The following is a 16,175-nucleotide window of genomic DNA, read 5'->3' as shown; positions in this document are numbered from 1 at the left end:
TCTGATATTCCCTTTTCCTTAAGGATTTGTTACATTTTATTGTGATCCACATAGAGAAAGGCTTTCGTGTCATCAATAAAGCAGATGTAAATATTTTTCTGGAACTCATTTACTTTCTCCACAATCCAGCAAATGTCGGCAATTTGGTCTCTAGTTCCTCTGCCTCTTTGAAAACCAGCCTGCTCTTCCACTAATTCTTTGTTCACATGTTGCTGAAGTCCAGCTTGCAGAATCTTAAGCATAACCTTGGTGGTGTATGAAATGAGTAATTTGATAATTTGAACCTTGATTGGCATTGCCCTTCTTTAGGATTGGGATGTAAACTGATCTTCCTCACTCCAGTGGCCACTATTAAGTTTTCCAAATTTCCTGGCATGTTGAGGGCAGCCCTTTAATAGCATCATCTTTTAGAATAGATAGAGAAATAGCTAGATGAATAGATAGATAAATAGATGAATGATGAATGGATGAATAGGTAGATGGGTTAATGAGCAAGAACAAAGGAAAGAAGAAAGAAATTTTAGTTATCAGCAATAGAATCACAGTATCCAGTGAGGTAATCACACCACCGTATTCTGCCCTGGTCAGACCACATCCCGAGTACTGTGTTGAGTTATGGGTTACATATTTTAGGAAACTGAAACAAGTCCAGAAAAAGATGATTAGAATAGTAGGGAGGACTTGAAACTGTGCCATATGAATATTATTTGAAGGAATGAGGATATTTAGCCAGAAGAAGAGAAGACTTGGAGTAAAGGGAGGGAGGTTGGCATGATAGTCAATGTTCAGTCATTTTTAGTCATGCCCAACTTTTTGTGACCCCATTTGGCATTTTCTTGGCAGAGACACTGGCATGGTTTGCCATTTCCTTCTCCAGCTCATTTTACAGATGAAGAAACTGAGGTAAACAGGGTTAAGTGATTTGCCTAGGGTCACAAAGCTAGTAATTGTCTGAGTCCAGATTTGAAATCATAAAGATGAGTCTTTCTGACTCCAGGCCCAGCATGCCACCTAGCTGCCCACATTTGGTTGGCATGATAGCTATCCTCAAATTTTGAAGGACTATCATGAAGGGGAGAGATTAAATGTTTTATTAACCCCAGAAAGTAGACCCAGAAGCAATGAAAATTATAGGGAAGTAGATTTAGTTCAATATAAGGAAAAAAGACTTCTCCAAAATTAGAGTTGCCTCTAGGTGTTATGGGCTGCCTTGAGTGGGAGTGAATTTCCCATCCCTGGAAATCTTCAAATAGAAGGTAGATTATCACTTGCCAGGCCTATTCTACTATATGTTAGTCTAGAAGAATTCTCATCCCATTGCAGCTCAGTGATACTAGTATTCTGAGTCAGGGTAGGGAGGGTAGAGAGGGAGTTTGATGGAAGGTGAATCAAAGAATGCATATAGAAGGGGAGGGGACACGTCCACCTACTTGTTCCAATCTTCTCAAAGAAGAAACTTCATTTAACAAGTCTTATCTAAGGCTTCACTCACATAGAGAACACCTTCCTGCACTTCTCCTCAGCCCCATGATTATATATACTCCCTCATGTGTTGTCTCACTTCCTTTGTATTATTCCATTATTTCCAATGTCTACAAATTTACCTGTAGCATTACCCATTGACTATAGCTGTCTATAATAATTATCTATGGCTCCCATGTATTTATCTCTAATATCTATTGAAATAGAGTATCTACCATACCTCCTGGATCTATTTTCATGTCTCTTTTTTTCTGTAGTATTTAATCTCTATTTTAAGATGACTGCCTTTTTTTTAAACCCTCAAACTGGGACAGTTCCCAGGGGGGATGGGCTTTTGCTTGCAGGCAAATGCACGAACTGATTCCACATGTGCTGTGCAGCTAAATGTTAGGTAGGACGGATCCCCTGAATGTTAGCTCAGCAGAATTGTGCATAAGTGCCAAAGCCAAAGAAGTTTCATTGTCAAGGAGGTGATTCTTGGTGAGAGAGGGGCATTTTAAGGGTGCATCTTTGCTGCCTACAGATTAAGGAAAGTACTGGGTAGGAAATGGCAGGACAAGCACAATGAATGCCACTTTAAGAAAAAGAAAATTGACCTTAGAGTTGGAAGATCAGGATTCAAGACAGAGCCCCCACTTACGGTATGAACATTGCTAAACTCTAGATCTGAGTTTCCTCATCTGAAAAATGAAACAAGGATAAATGCAGTCATGTTATTCTTTGTAATCATAAAGTGCTCTATAAATGTAAATGGTTAGAGTGTGGTTATATATAGACATAGATATCTAAACCCTTGGGTAGCAAAGCAAATGGGTATATCTTTCTAGGTATCCCACTTGTGTTTGGAGAAGTGTTCCACATGAGGTAGTGTATGGTTTTTCACTAATTCAGGTAGGAGAGGGCTAATCAGTCAGGATGTATTTTAGCATATATGCCTAGGCTTGTAAGAGGCTAACAAGGAAGGAGACAGTGTGGAGAGGATATATGGTGTAAACGAAAAACAGTCGGCCAAAGGAAAGAGGCTTCGTTTCTAATTCGAGCTCTACTATTTACAAGACACATAACCCTGAGGAAGTTATTACACTCTAGCTTTCTAACTAGAGTTTTTAGATTTTTTTTTAACTTTTGTCTCTCAAAATTCTTGTCTCAGAAATGATAGCATTATTTTATTCATGTGACAAAGGCATGAGCTATGTATTTGGAGAATGAAAAGATGATCATGGTATAATGAAAAAAACATTGCACTTGGAGTCAAGAGACTAGCCTTAGTTCTATTACTTACTAACTACATGACCTTGGGCAGTCACTTCATGTATTTTAGTTTCTTCATCTGTAAAATGGGGATAATAATACTTATGCTGCCTACTTTATATAGTATTATGAGGAAAATGTTTTATGAACCTTCAAACACTTAACAAACATAAGTTAACCTTATTGTCATTACTGTTATGATACTGTTCCTGTCTTTTAAGTATAAAAATTAATAAGAAATATATATAATTATAAGATGAAATACAAGTAACCTAAGAGTATAAGATAAATAATCCTATTTGTTTAATTATCTAAAATCAGAGTAAGAGGTGACAACTAGTTAATTCTTTAAGAAAACCTTCAAGAATCATTTGGTGGGGGCCTTGAAGGTTGACTAGAATTTTCAGCAGGAAGAGCTAGAGGATGAGAATTTCAGATGGCAAAAATAGCATGGGCTAAGGTTTAAATGCAGGAAGGCACAGCAAAGTGCAAGTCATCCAGTAGAGTATGTATATATACATATATGTGTATATTCCTGTAAGTATATGTGTATGTATATTTATATATATACATATGTGTGTGTATATATGCTTATAGGTATATACAATGTGTCATACACATTTGTGTTTATGTGTATGTATGTGTATATGTGTGTATACATAGTGAGAGATAATTCCTCCACTTCTCTTTCCTCATACTGCTACCCTTATTCAGGGTATTACCACCTATTACCTAAATTAAAGTCATAGCCTGGTCTCCCAGGCTTCAGCCTCTCCTACTTCCAAATCATTCTTCTACTGCCAAAAAGTCCCTTTCTAAAGCACAGGTCTGATCATGACCTCTCCTTTGCTCAAAAACCTTCTGTTGCTTCTTTTTGCTTATACTCCAGAATTCAAACTCCTTAGCCTGGCATTTGAGGCCCTCTAGAATGAGGTTCTAGCCTATCTTCCCAGTCTCATTTCACATAATACTGCTTCACATATTCTACGTTCTAGTCAAAACAAATTACTAGCTGTTCTTCAATTTCAACATATCATCTCCTGCCTTTGTACATTCAAAGAGGATTCCTGTATGCCTGTAATGAAGCTCCTTCTCATAGCTACCTTCCATAATTTTTATCTTCCTTCAGGTATCTGATCAGATGTCATCACACATATCACCTATCCCCAGCTGAAAGTGCTTTCTATATATATGTATATATATGTATATATCTATCCTAGCACATGTTAGCTAAGCTATATATATATGTGTGTGTATGTATATATAGATATATATGCTAGCACATGCTAGCACAATATCTTACACATTAAGGCATATCTGTTTAATTAAATAGCCAGTGTTATACTTAAGAAGTTTACTGTGAATGAATGAATGACACTGGTGTCAGGAATAGACTGGACGGGGGGGGGGGCAAACTGAAAGAGAGGCTATTAGTTGGGAGAATATTGCGATAACCAAGATAAGGGATAAAGGGTATTCATACTAGGGAGATATCAAAGAGAAGGGAAAGGAGGAGATGTATGTGAGAGATTCTGTGGAGACAATCATCAGGACTCAGCAACCAATTGGATGAGGAGGACAATGATCAGAGAAGAGTCAAGGTATGGGTACCTGGGTTCCTGGGAGAATGATAATGCCATTAATAAATAAGAAAGTTAAGAGGAACAGTGTAAGGAATGGTATCTTTTGTGAATTTTCAGGGTGACCTGCATGTCAGGTTGAATTATTCTGATTTTTGAAGTAATGGGAGCATTTTGCTTTTCTTCTCCCTCCCCTACCCCACCTTTGTCAAGGAGAGAGAAATTCAGTAGCAAGTGATTACTAATGATAGGACCAGAATACCCCCAAACCACCAGGTCATCAAGAGGCTTCCTGATTGACTGAGTAAGCTAGGTATTATACAGCAGGTAAATGAGCTTGCTCAGCAAACTGGGGAAGACACCATCCTCCTCTGGGGGAAACAAAAGAAATAGACGTCCATTGTTTAAAGCAAGAATTCTTAAACCCTTTGGCAGTCTGGTGAAGCCTGTAGAACCCCACACCCAGAACAATATTTTTAAATTACTGAAGGTAATCCTAAATTTTAACTCAAGGTTAGTAAAACAAAAAACAAAATTGGTTTGTGTGTGTGCATGCATGTGTGAGTGTGTGTGTGTGTGTATGCATATGTATGTTTTTTGGGGTTTTTTCCCTCCATTCAAGTTTGTAGACACCTTAAAATGATATTAAAAAGCCCTTGTTCATGGAGCAGCTAGATGGCACAGTGGATAAAGCTCCAGCCTTGGAATCAGGAGAAATTGAGTTCAAATCTGGCCTCAGACAGTTGACACTTAACCCTGATCCACCTCACAAAAAAAAAACAAAACACAAAAATAACAACAACAAAAAAAAACCACCTTGTTCTAGAAAGAATCATGAATGGCCAAACTAAGCTAGAAACCAGATAAAACAGCTTAGGTAATTCAAGGGCCATCTAATCTGAAACTAGGTAGATTTATTTTATTTGCACTCCTAATTTGGTGGCACAGTGCATAGAGCGCTGAGCCTTAAGTCAGGAAGACTCATCTTCCTGAGTTCAAATCTGGCCTCAGACACACACTAATTATGTGACCCTGGGCAAGTCACATAATACTGTTTGCCTCAGTTTCCTCATCTGCTAAAAAAAAAAAGGGCTGGACAAAGAAATGGCTAGCCACTTCAGTATCTTTGCCAAGGAAACTCCAAATGGGGTCATGAAGAGTTGGACATGACTGAAATGACTGAACAACAATTTCTAATTATGTTAGTTTGGCATATATGTTTGAACTTGTATGTTCTTTCTCTTTGTATATAAACCCATACAAAATGCATTCTTGTGGTCTGGGGATTGTGGAGACAATATGGGAAACTGGCAAATAAGAAGGCAAATAATTCTAACAGTTAGAACTGTCCAATAGTGGAGTGGAATGCTTTGGGAAGCAGTGACTTCCCTATTACTGAGGTTTTCATGAGGAGGCAGAACAATAATTTGTTGGGGATGTTGCAGAGAGAATCCTTGAGCAGGCATGGAGTTGGACCATGACTTCTTAAGTTCTTCCTGGCCCTGAGATGCTGCAGTTCTAGGTGGTTAGAGCCAGGCACCAAGATATAATGGCAAAAGCAGAGGAGAAGGAGATAAGGGATCAAGAGCAGCAAACCTCTGAAATCCAGAAACCAAGGTGACATAGGAATTCAAAAGGATAGGGTTCTCAGGGCTTTGAGCTGAGAGATCAGTGATTAGAGAAGCTTAGAAAGTAGTGAAAGTTGCTCTCTTTCGCTGCCAGATCGTCGCCATCATAGGTCGCATGCACACTCCTGGGAAGGGCCTGTCCCAGTTGGTTCTGCCATACCGCCGCAGCGTGCCCACGTGGCTGAAGCTCACCTCAGATGACATGAAGGAGCAGATCCACAAGCTGGCCAAGAAGGGCCTGACGCCCTCCCAGATCATGTGTGTGTGATCCTGAGGGATTCTCATGGTGTGCCACAAGTACGCTTTGTAACTAGTAACAAAGTTATGAGAATTCTAAAGTTCAAGGGACTTGACCCTGATCTTCCTGAAGATCTTTATCACTTGATCAAGAGAGCTGTTGCTGTTCAAAAGCATCTTAAGAGAAACAGAAAGGACAAGGATTCTAAATTGCGTCTGATTCTGAACGAGAGCCGAATTCACCGGCTGGCTCAGTACTACAAGACCAAGAGAGTGCTCCCATCCCATTGGAAATATGAATCAACTACAGCCTCTGCTCTGGTTGCATAAATTTTGGTTTATGCACTAAAATAATAAAGTCACATCTAACTCAAAAAAAATAGTGAAAGTTGAAAGTCCTGGGGACAAAAGTAAAAGTCTCCTAGATTGTTTCCAGAAGGAGTGCTATTGACCCAGGGAAGTGACTTGTTACAGCAAGATTGATTGACTGGGGTCGTATCCTTTATAAGGAGATTTGGTTTGGAATACAATGACTAGTTTTTGGACATGTTGCACTTGAGGCACCAGGAAACAGTTGGATCCAGTTGAAAATGTAGATATGGAGCATTGGAGATAGGTTGGGGATGGTTATACATACTTGGGAGCCATACTTACATCTGAAGCCACGAGAGTGAAATGACAAGATCACCAAGAGAACATATATATATATACACACATACATACACATATGTATGTATACACACATACATATATGTGTATATATACTTAAAGGGTAAAAAGAAAGAGTGGGAATAGTCAGAGAGGTAAGAAAACCAGGGAAATACAGTATCAGAAAATCTAAGGAATCGTCAGATGAAACAGAGAAGTCAAGGAGGATGAGCCCTGAGAAAAGACCACTGTGTCTGATGAAAAAATTATAAATGGTGACCACTAAGAAAGTGTTTTCATTGGCGTGTAGGGACAATAGTCGTATAGTAATAAAAGAGAGAATGACTGGTGAAGAAATGGAGACTTTAGAGAAGCTTAGTGGTAAAACAACAGAAAAAAAGAATGGCACTTCAAGGAATCAGGATATCCGAGGGAAGGTGTTCTGTATGGGGTTTTTTGGAAAGAAGAAACATGAGCATGTTCAAAAACAAAGGTAAAATAGAGACAGTCTGTCTGAAGATGCAAAAGGAAGAGAGGATAATTGACATATCAAGGTTATGGAGGAGTCAATAAAGAGGAGATGAAGGGCAGAGTATAGTGAAATTGGACTTGGAGTCAGGGCATCTGGGTTCAAATCCTAGCTTTCCATTGATTAGCTTTGTGATCATGGTCAAATCATTTAACCCTTCTGAGTCTCAAGTTTCTCATTTATAAAACTGGAATAATATTCATACTACCTAACTCAAAGGACTGTTGTGAGAAATGTATTTTGTTAAGCTTAAAGTGTAGTAAAGGAATTAGTCTTGGAAAGGACTTCTTTCTTGAGTCAAAAGGGAAGCTGAGGAAGCTTATATCAGGTGTCTTCACCCCTCTTGTTAGGTCACCTTATAAGACTGAAAGAGGAAGAATGATCCCCTTACCCTGATTCTGGTCATCAATTCTTCATCAATTCTTTACATAGTAGTTGTCAAAATAATTATCTTAGTGACCTGACTATGTCACTCCCCAGCTCAAAAATTATATCTGTGCCTCTCCTACCCCCCCGGAATAAGATACAAACTCCCTAGCATGACCTTTGAGGCCTGGCCAATCTGACTCCCATCTAACTTTTCTATTTTTATTTCACACAACTCCCCTTCACACACTCTATTCCACTCAACTTGGACTACTGGCTATTCTATGAACTCCTCTGATAGTCTTCAACTTCTATGCAGTCACATAGGACATTCCCCATGCCTGAAATTCACTCTCTCCACAACTCTGCTTTTTGTGATTATTGTATTCCTTCTCTGAATCCTCCTTCTCCATGAAACCTTCTTTGATTCTTAAGTGTCCCACTAAAACGCAACTCTCCTTAAAGTTTCTTAGAGTATTTTGTTTGTATATCTCTTTTGCTTTTACCATAAACTATCTTGTATTACACTTACTTTATTTTTGTATAATCCAACAATTAGATTGTTAACTCCTTATAGGCAAAGATCATTATTTTTTTTCATTGCACATTCACATAATATGTTTGCATGCAGTAGGCACTTGATAAATGCCTATTAAATTAAATTTAATAGAGAGACATGGACAGGCTTGTATGAACTGATGTAAACAGATCCATGAGAACGTTTTGTGTAATAATGCTGTTGTTGCTTCAGACAATTTTGAAAGCTAAAGAATTCTAATTAATGCAATGACCAGTGATGAAGTATGCTGTCCATCTCCTGACAGTGAAAGAAACGATTATTCCTTTCTTGGATTAGTAACTAATTATTGAATCAGGACCAAGTTTTTTCCACTTTTCTACTTCCTCATCCAGAAATCAACCAGTGTGGAAAATCTTTCTCAAAGACTTACTTAGGCTAATCAAATCTTTGATCTAATCAAAGATAGTAAAAGACATTCTAAGTTTAGGCTAATGGGTAGATTCCTGCTCATTATGTTTACTCAGACAGGTCTGAGAAAATGTGAAGTCTCCCTTTTGTCAGAGAGATGATATGGAAATTGTTAAGTCTCTTTGACCAAGATTTGGGTGCTTAGTGTCACACATCTCAAGATTCTCACTGTAATATAGCCCACCTCTCATTATAATATTCATTGTCTCATTAATTGTTAACCAGTCAGAGTTGATTGCCACCCTCAGGAACACCTGCTCTTCCAAGGGCATATAAACTGTGAGCTCACTGTCATGAGAGTCTTTGGCATTCAAGAGTACCACTGACCTCTTTTATTAATAACATGCTAGCCTTATTAATAAAATGATTAAATTACCCATAAATTACATCTCTTGAACTTTTGAAACATCACAACAGAGATGTACTAAGAGCACAAATTAAGACACATATTTTTGGCCAATGGAGGAATTTGTTTTACTTGAGTATGCCTGTTTGTTACAAGGGTTTTTCCCCATGGGGGAATGAGAGGAAGAAAAGCCAATTTTTAATTTTAAAAATAAAAATATGATTTAATTTTAAAAATAAATTGAATTGGAGTAATGAGTGGTACGTGATTATGAGTGAATAGGCATGCATGTTGTTTATATATCACTCAGAGAGGCTTTTTACAAATATAGAAAATGCCTGTGGAAGGGCGTGCCTAAGGTTGAGAACCAGAATGCTAGACGTTTTTTCCCCTCCATTCAAGTTTGTAAACACCCTAAAATGATGTTTAAAAACTCTTGTTCTAGGGAGAATTATGAATGGCCAAGCTAAGCTAGAAACCAGATAGAACAGTTTAGGTAATTCAAGGGCCATCTCATCTGAAACTAGGTAATTTTATTTGCACTCCTAATTAAGTGGCACAGTGGATAGAATGCTGAACCTTAAGTCAGGAAGACTCATCTTCCTGAGTTCAAATCTGGCTTCAGACACATACTAATTATGTGACCCAGGGCAAGTTACATAACCTTGTTTGCCTCAGTTTCCTCATCTGTTTAAAAAAAAAAGGCTGGAAAAGGAAATGGCTAGCCACTTCAGTATCTTTGCCAAGGAAACTCCAAATGGGGTCATGAAAAGTTGGACACGACTGAACAACAATTTCTAATTATGAAGAAACAATAGTAGCTAGCATTTTAAAAGTGTTTTAAGATTTAAGACTGCTTTTGCCATTTTATCTTGGTGCCTGGTTCTAACCACCTAGAACTGTAGCATCTCAGGGTCAGGAAGAACTTCAGAGTCATGGTCCAAATATTATCTCATTTTAATCTGACAACAATCCTCAGAGGTAAGTGCTTTAATTGTGCCCGTGTTCCAGATAGGGAAACTGAAGTAGGTAGAAGTGACTTGCCTAGGGTCACAAGCTAACAACTGTCTGAAGCTAGGTTTGAATTTAGAACTCCCTCATTTTATACATCATAGGATCATAGATTTTGAGCTGGAAGAGATTTGGAGATGATCTAATTCAGCTCCTTAATTTTATAGCTATTGAAACTAAGACCCACAAGGGTGCCACTAGTTAAGAGCTGGTTATGTATCTAGTTAGTACAACCATAGGTAGAACCTAGTTCTTCTGACTCTTGGTCCAGTGCTTTTAGGCTCAAGTGACTACTGGTGTGGATAAAGGTATTATTCAAGGCCAATGTGAATCTGGTGAACAGATCTGGCCTTGACATGCAGGAAGTTGGCACAGAGTGTATGGAATTTTGTTTCCAATCTGACAGATGCAAGCTGTAGCTTTCCATCTGCCTCCCTTCTTCCCATCCTTTAGCACCTCATTGTTTGCACAATCCATGTCCAGATACATCCCCTCACCTCACATAGGGAAACTGGCATGGTGAAAGGGTACAGACCTCAGTACGGAAGAAAGACCACACTGTTCAGATAACAGAGGTACCACCCTCTTGTATAAACCTCAGCAGACGAGGTTCCCAGGTCTCAGTTTGATGTCTAGAGAAATTTTTGAGAAAATCAAAATAGAGTGGTTATAACAATACCTACTGAAGTATACCCCTGAAGTAACTAAAACAAAGGGAGAGCCCATGGTAATAACCAGAGTGACTACTCCCTCCACCACCACTCTGTTCATCAGTTCTGTCCTATTTTTTCTTTCTTCTCTCACCTTCCTTCATAATTTCATGAGCTAGAAATCACCCATCGGAAAAGCGGAAACACTTTGAACAGACCCAAATATAATAAAATCACCTTAGTCAAAGATTCTCCAAATGGACAGAAAATAGCAGTATTATAAAGAATCTGTGGAGAAGATACCAAATAGATGATTGAAGACCTTCTGTCAGTTCCTAGGAACTCAGCAGCCTTGGGCAAGATTTTATATCTCACCATCTGCATTATAACTGGCATTCTCCATTAGGCAAATCTATTCCATCTTTCTCTTTATCCACAGGTCTCGTTCACTCACCAAGGAATATATGGCAAAAACAGATATGGGGAGCACACAGTTCATCACAGCAACATGAAAGGAAATGAAACAATTCCAAGTGAACCTCAAAGGCAGAAGCAGATTCTCTTTCTAGATTTCTCTTTCACAGAGTCTCCAACTGATACACTTCCCTTGGTTGTTGTGGAAAGCAAGGGTTGCACGTGTGCCTATAGCTGGCATGGTGAAGGATAGCTAGTAAGCATTATGTTGTAATTTTGGTTATTCTCTTTTTAAAAATATTAGGTCTTATTATCTCTTCCATGAGAGTTCTTATCTGAGCCCGCATCATGACATAGAGGTAACCTTTGGATCTCAAAGATATTTAATAGAATATAATTTCTAGAATTTCCTATACAAAATTAGAATGACTTCAAGGAAAGTCTAAGGATAGACTGATGGGTTGCATGTGTGAGGGGAACAAAGAAAGAGAGGAAGGAATGGAGGTAGGAAAGGAGGAGAAAGAGAGAGACAGAGACAGAGACAGACAGAGAGAGAGACAGAGGGAAAGAGACAGAAAGAGACAGAGAGAGAGACACAGAGAGAGAGAGAGAGAATTGGCTTTACTTCAAGGCTCTGTGATTTCATTAATGTGAGCACTCACTACACTGATGCAGGTTGCAAGCCCTTCACATTTTGGATGATGGCTTAATGAACTACTGTAACCAAGTAATCACCTGTTCAATCTTCTGGTACTTAAGCCTCTCCAAGTTTAACAAGGCTTCTCACTCTCTCTCTCTCTCTCTGTATGTCTTTCTGTCTGTCTCTGTCTGTCTGTCTGTCTGTCTGTCTCTCTCTCTCTCTCTCTCTCTCTCACACACACACACACACACACACACACACACACACACCCCTATAGCAAGGAAGCAATACAATTCCACAATTTGATGGCAGACCTATGTCATGGATGGAACAAGTATAAAGAAGAGGGCATATAAGGAGAACATCATCACCTGCTTTATATTCCCAGGTGAATCTGCTTGTTCCAATCAACCTCTTCTCTTCCCAAGGCCTATACGTCAACTGAGGAATCAATGGTCCCCGATATCATTGCTTTCTGCCACCCATTCTTATATACAATCTATATCTACTTATGCCTATACGCAGTCCTTCAGGCAGTACATGTCAATCTGAGCTATTGATGCTGGGATGCACTTGTGGAGACTTCTTTTCTCTGTTTCTTTCTTTCCAAAACAGTAGAGAAAGCCAACAAGAACTAATAATTTATCAATTCTCCTTAATTGATTTTTTCTGAGAAAAGTACATCATAAATAAGCATACAGATAGATAATACTAATTGACATTTACAGCATTTTAAGTTCTGTAGAACATTTACCACACATCATGCCATTTGTTTTTCTTTTGCCTTTCACTTAGCATGGTGCCTGGCACATAATGAGCCCTTAATAAATGCCTTTTGACTGAACCTGACTTGATTCTTCCAATAAGCTTATGAAGTAAACATTGTGGATATTATTATCAACATTTTCCAGATGATGAAACTGGGGATCAAAGGAGGTTGTGACTTAGCCTCAATCACATAAGTAGTAATTGTAAAATGTGGGATCTGAACTCAAGTCTCTTCTAATTCTGCATCCAACATCCTAGCTGATATACCATACTCCCCAGTTAGATAAACAACAATCAGATCCCTGAGCAGGCATGATGTTATCCATTCAACTAGAGAAGATTTTGTTGCAATATACCCACCGATTTTTAATGATAGACCATTCTTCACAGCAAGGAATGGTCACTTGTTCATTTTCCTTGCCTATTTCATTCCCCCAAAGTCTCTACTCTCAAGGCCTGCCCTTCCCACATTCATTCTCTCCCATTCCTTACTATAGGAGCAACAAGCAACACAAACAAAAAACCTTCACAGCAGCCAAGGAAATACTACATCCAATCACAGGAAATACTGTAGCCAAGGAAAAAAAAAATCACCTTCCCCTTTCCCTGAATGTGAATTCCACTCCCATCCTATATACATGCCAATGTCCCATGAGTCAAAGAACAAAAGTATGGCTCTGGTATTTATTAGCTGTGTATGACTTTTGAAAACTCACTTTATCACTTGGTCCTCAGCTGCATCACCTACAAAATGAAAGGGTTAGACTAGGTGATTCTTAAAACCCCATTCTAGCCGTAATGATTTGTGATGAAAAATAAGCTGCAATGGAAGATAAAGCTAGCTTGACACGAAGATTTGCCCCTACTATCCTCACAAACTGAAAGCTGGTGCCTGGGGATCTTAATCTGACAACCACTCTATAGCCCAGGCAGGCAAGTACCAAAGGATCCTACGACTCAGAGCTAGAAGGGCCCAGGAGGGCCACCAAGTGAAGCTCCTCATTTTATAGAAGGAAACTGAGTTCCAAAGGTGACATGTAAGCCAATGTCACAAGCTAGTAAGTAGAAGGCTCAGGATTCACCCAGGTTAGTTTCAACTAGGTGAAACTCAGATTCACTGATTCCCAGTTCAATGCTGTTTATACTATAAGATAAAAGCAAATGTTGAAAATCTCCAAGAAGGAAGAAAAGGATGATCAAAAGGAAGATTAGGAGGAGGAAGGGAAGAGAATTTATGACCATGCAGCAAAATAAATAAATAAATAGAATCTATTAGGAAATAAATAAAGGATGCCAAAAGAGACAGCAGCCTGAAACTGGCATAATTTTCCTCCCTGCTGCAGTAATGATCTGATTAGGGCCCAATCCTATGATATCCTTCATGCACTAACTCATCTTCACTGAGTTTAAACTGGTTCTGGAAGATGGATGGAGAAGACGCAGTAGCGAGGCTCCAATTCAATACTAGACCCTGATTTGGGGATTGCACAATCCTTTCCACACCTGGAGCCAAAGCTCCTTCCACAGAGTCCTTTCCTGGACGACTCTAATAAGTCTTAGCTCTTTGTTTCACCAGGTGGGTCTAAAGGAGCCCCTAGCCCCATATCTCTTTGAAAATAAAATCCAAGGGGCAGCTAGATAGTGTAGTGGATAGAGCACCGGCCCTGGATTCGGGAAGACCTGAGTTCAATTCTGGCCTCAGACACTTGACACTTACCAGTTGTGTGACCCTGGGCAAGTCACTTCAACTCACTGCCTCACAGAAAAAAAAAAAAAGCAAAGAAAGAAAATTAAACCCAAGCAGTGCTGTTTGGATTTTTCTTCTAGTGTATGTTCTAGCCTGGCCAAGGCCAGAAGCCTGGGGCAGTGCCTGGCCTGGGACTAGCCAATAATACCAAAGTGTTGTCTTTTTCTGAATATATACAACATCTAACTTGGTGGTTCAGAGGCAGCTGAGATAAATTAGCCAAGCAACATATTAAAACGGGAGATGGCAGACATTCTGATGGGAGATATCACCTATTAGTAGCTACATCGCAGCTGTCAAACAGAAAGTAATAGGAATATAATTCCAAGGAAAAGGTATATGTATTCAAAAGCAGAAGAGAGAGCCACATCCTCAGCCTCTCTTGTGCCCTCTAGACCCTTTGTTTTCCAGGGATGCTTTCCAGCCTCTGCTCTATCCTATTAACCTACTTCAGTTTCTCATAAAATCAAACACTGCTTAGGCTCAGTTTTAGTTCACCCAGGCTCAACTACAAAACTGGCTTTAATACCTTATGCTTCATGTTTCAGAGCACACTTACAATGAGTCTGCTAAGTCCTAGTGATTCCCCAGTAAAATGCTATCTCTGCAAACAGCTAGCCCGAGGCTGTGGACTGTTATTTTTTTTTTTCAGTTTTCCCTGTAGTTGGCTATAGTTCATGATGCTGAGAGGAAGCTGGCTTTTAAATATCTTTATTTTAGCATCATTCTCTCCCACCCCCAACCTCCACCACCCATTCTTGTATCAAGATAGGGAAGTTTCCCTTTTGTGTGTTCTCAGTTACTTTTAGGTAAGGCAGCCAGTGGCTCCAGGGCATCTAGAAATAAACACATTTTACTCTTATTGCAACAAAATCATCGCTCAATTTGCCCAGCAATCTGTTTGGGAAACTTAGGGAGATGGTGGCAGGGTGAGATGGCTGCAGGGTGAGTGAGAGAATCTTTAACAGAGATGTTTTTGTGTGGGGAGACAGAAAAAAAAGTATCTCGTGCTTCTATACTACTTTGAAGTTTATGGAGAACTTCTATTCGTTATAACCCTATGAGGCAGGAAATGAAAGTATTGCCCCCATCTTACAGACGAGAAGACAGACTGAGACTTAAAAAAAAAATCAAGAGGCTTGTCCATCATTACATACCTGTTATGGGGCAAGGATGCCAACTCAGGCCTTTGCTCTGAGTTCAGTGTCTTTTTGTTACATCCTATTGCCTCTCAAACTAATCTGTAAGTTGAGCTCAAGGCAGCACACATTTTATTAAGCACCTGCTATGTGTGGGGCACTGTACTAAGATACAAAGAAAGACAAAAGGAGTCCCTGCTCTCAAGGAGTGTACATTTTTAATGTCACTGAGGGAAATCTTGGAGAAGTTCCCAGGCTAGGTGAAGGGTCACTTGAACACAGTGTCTAAGTGATTTGTTCCCAGCAGCTTACTAAACCCCATGCTATGAGTTTTCTCCTTACTAGTGCCCTTATATTCTGCTCAGTCAGAATTTCCTTTTAGACAAAACAACATCTCTCAATGAAGTGGAGAAGAGAAAGTCAGCTAACGTATTACACTGCAGTGTCAATGAGAAGTCCTCCACTTGCCCCTCTGAAAAATTAAGGGGATATTGTCACTAATTAATAAGATTCGACAAGTGAATAGTTCAATTGGTTACAAAGACACCAGAGAAGCAGTGAGAAGCTCAGGAGAGGAATGATAAAGCAAATGATCTGAGAAGCTGTTAAGAGGGCCCACTGAGCTACTACAGTTCCCAGAGAGAACTGGAAGGAAAGTCACAGAGAGAAGGCAGGTTTACATAGGAGAGGGTGTGTATGTTTATATCTCATGTTGTTCTCTCTCTCTCTCTCTCTCTCTCTCTCTCTCTCT

General features: G+C 39.3%; 1 protein-coding gene and 1 pseudogene across 3 annotated transcripts in view; one reads left to right on the top strand and one right to left on the bottom strand.

The window, feature by feature from the left end:
• NTRK3 (neurotrophic receptor tyrosine kinase 3) overlaps positions 1-16,175 on the bottom strand; it is a 449,021-nt gene that overhangs the window by 215,631 nt on the left and 217,215 nt on the right. The gene's annotated exons all lie outside the window — the stretch shown is intronic.
• LOC114035764 lies at positions 6,054-6,508 on the top strand (annotated as a pseudogene).

The sequence above is a fragment of the Vombatus ursinus genome, unplaced genomic scaffold (assembly GCF_900497805.2).
Source record: "Vombatus ursinus unplaced genomic scaffold, bare-nosed wombat genome assembly UNPS02009205.1, whole genome shotgun sequence".
NCBI lineage: Eukaryota > Metazoa > Chordata > Mammalia > Diprotodontia > Vombatidae > Vombatus > Vombatus ursinus.
The sequence above is the reverse complement of the archived record's forward strand: the minus strand, read 5'-3'. Positions and strand labels throughout refer to the sequence as shown.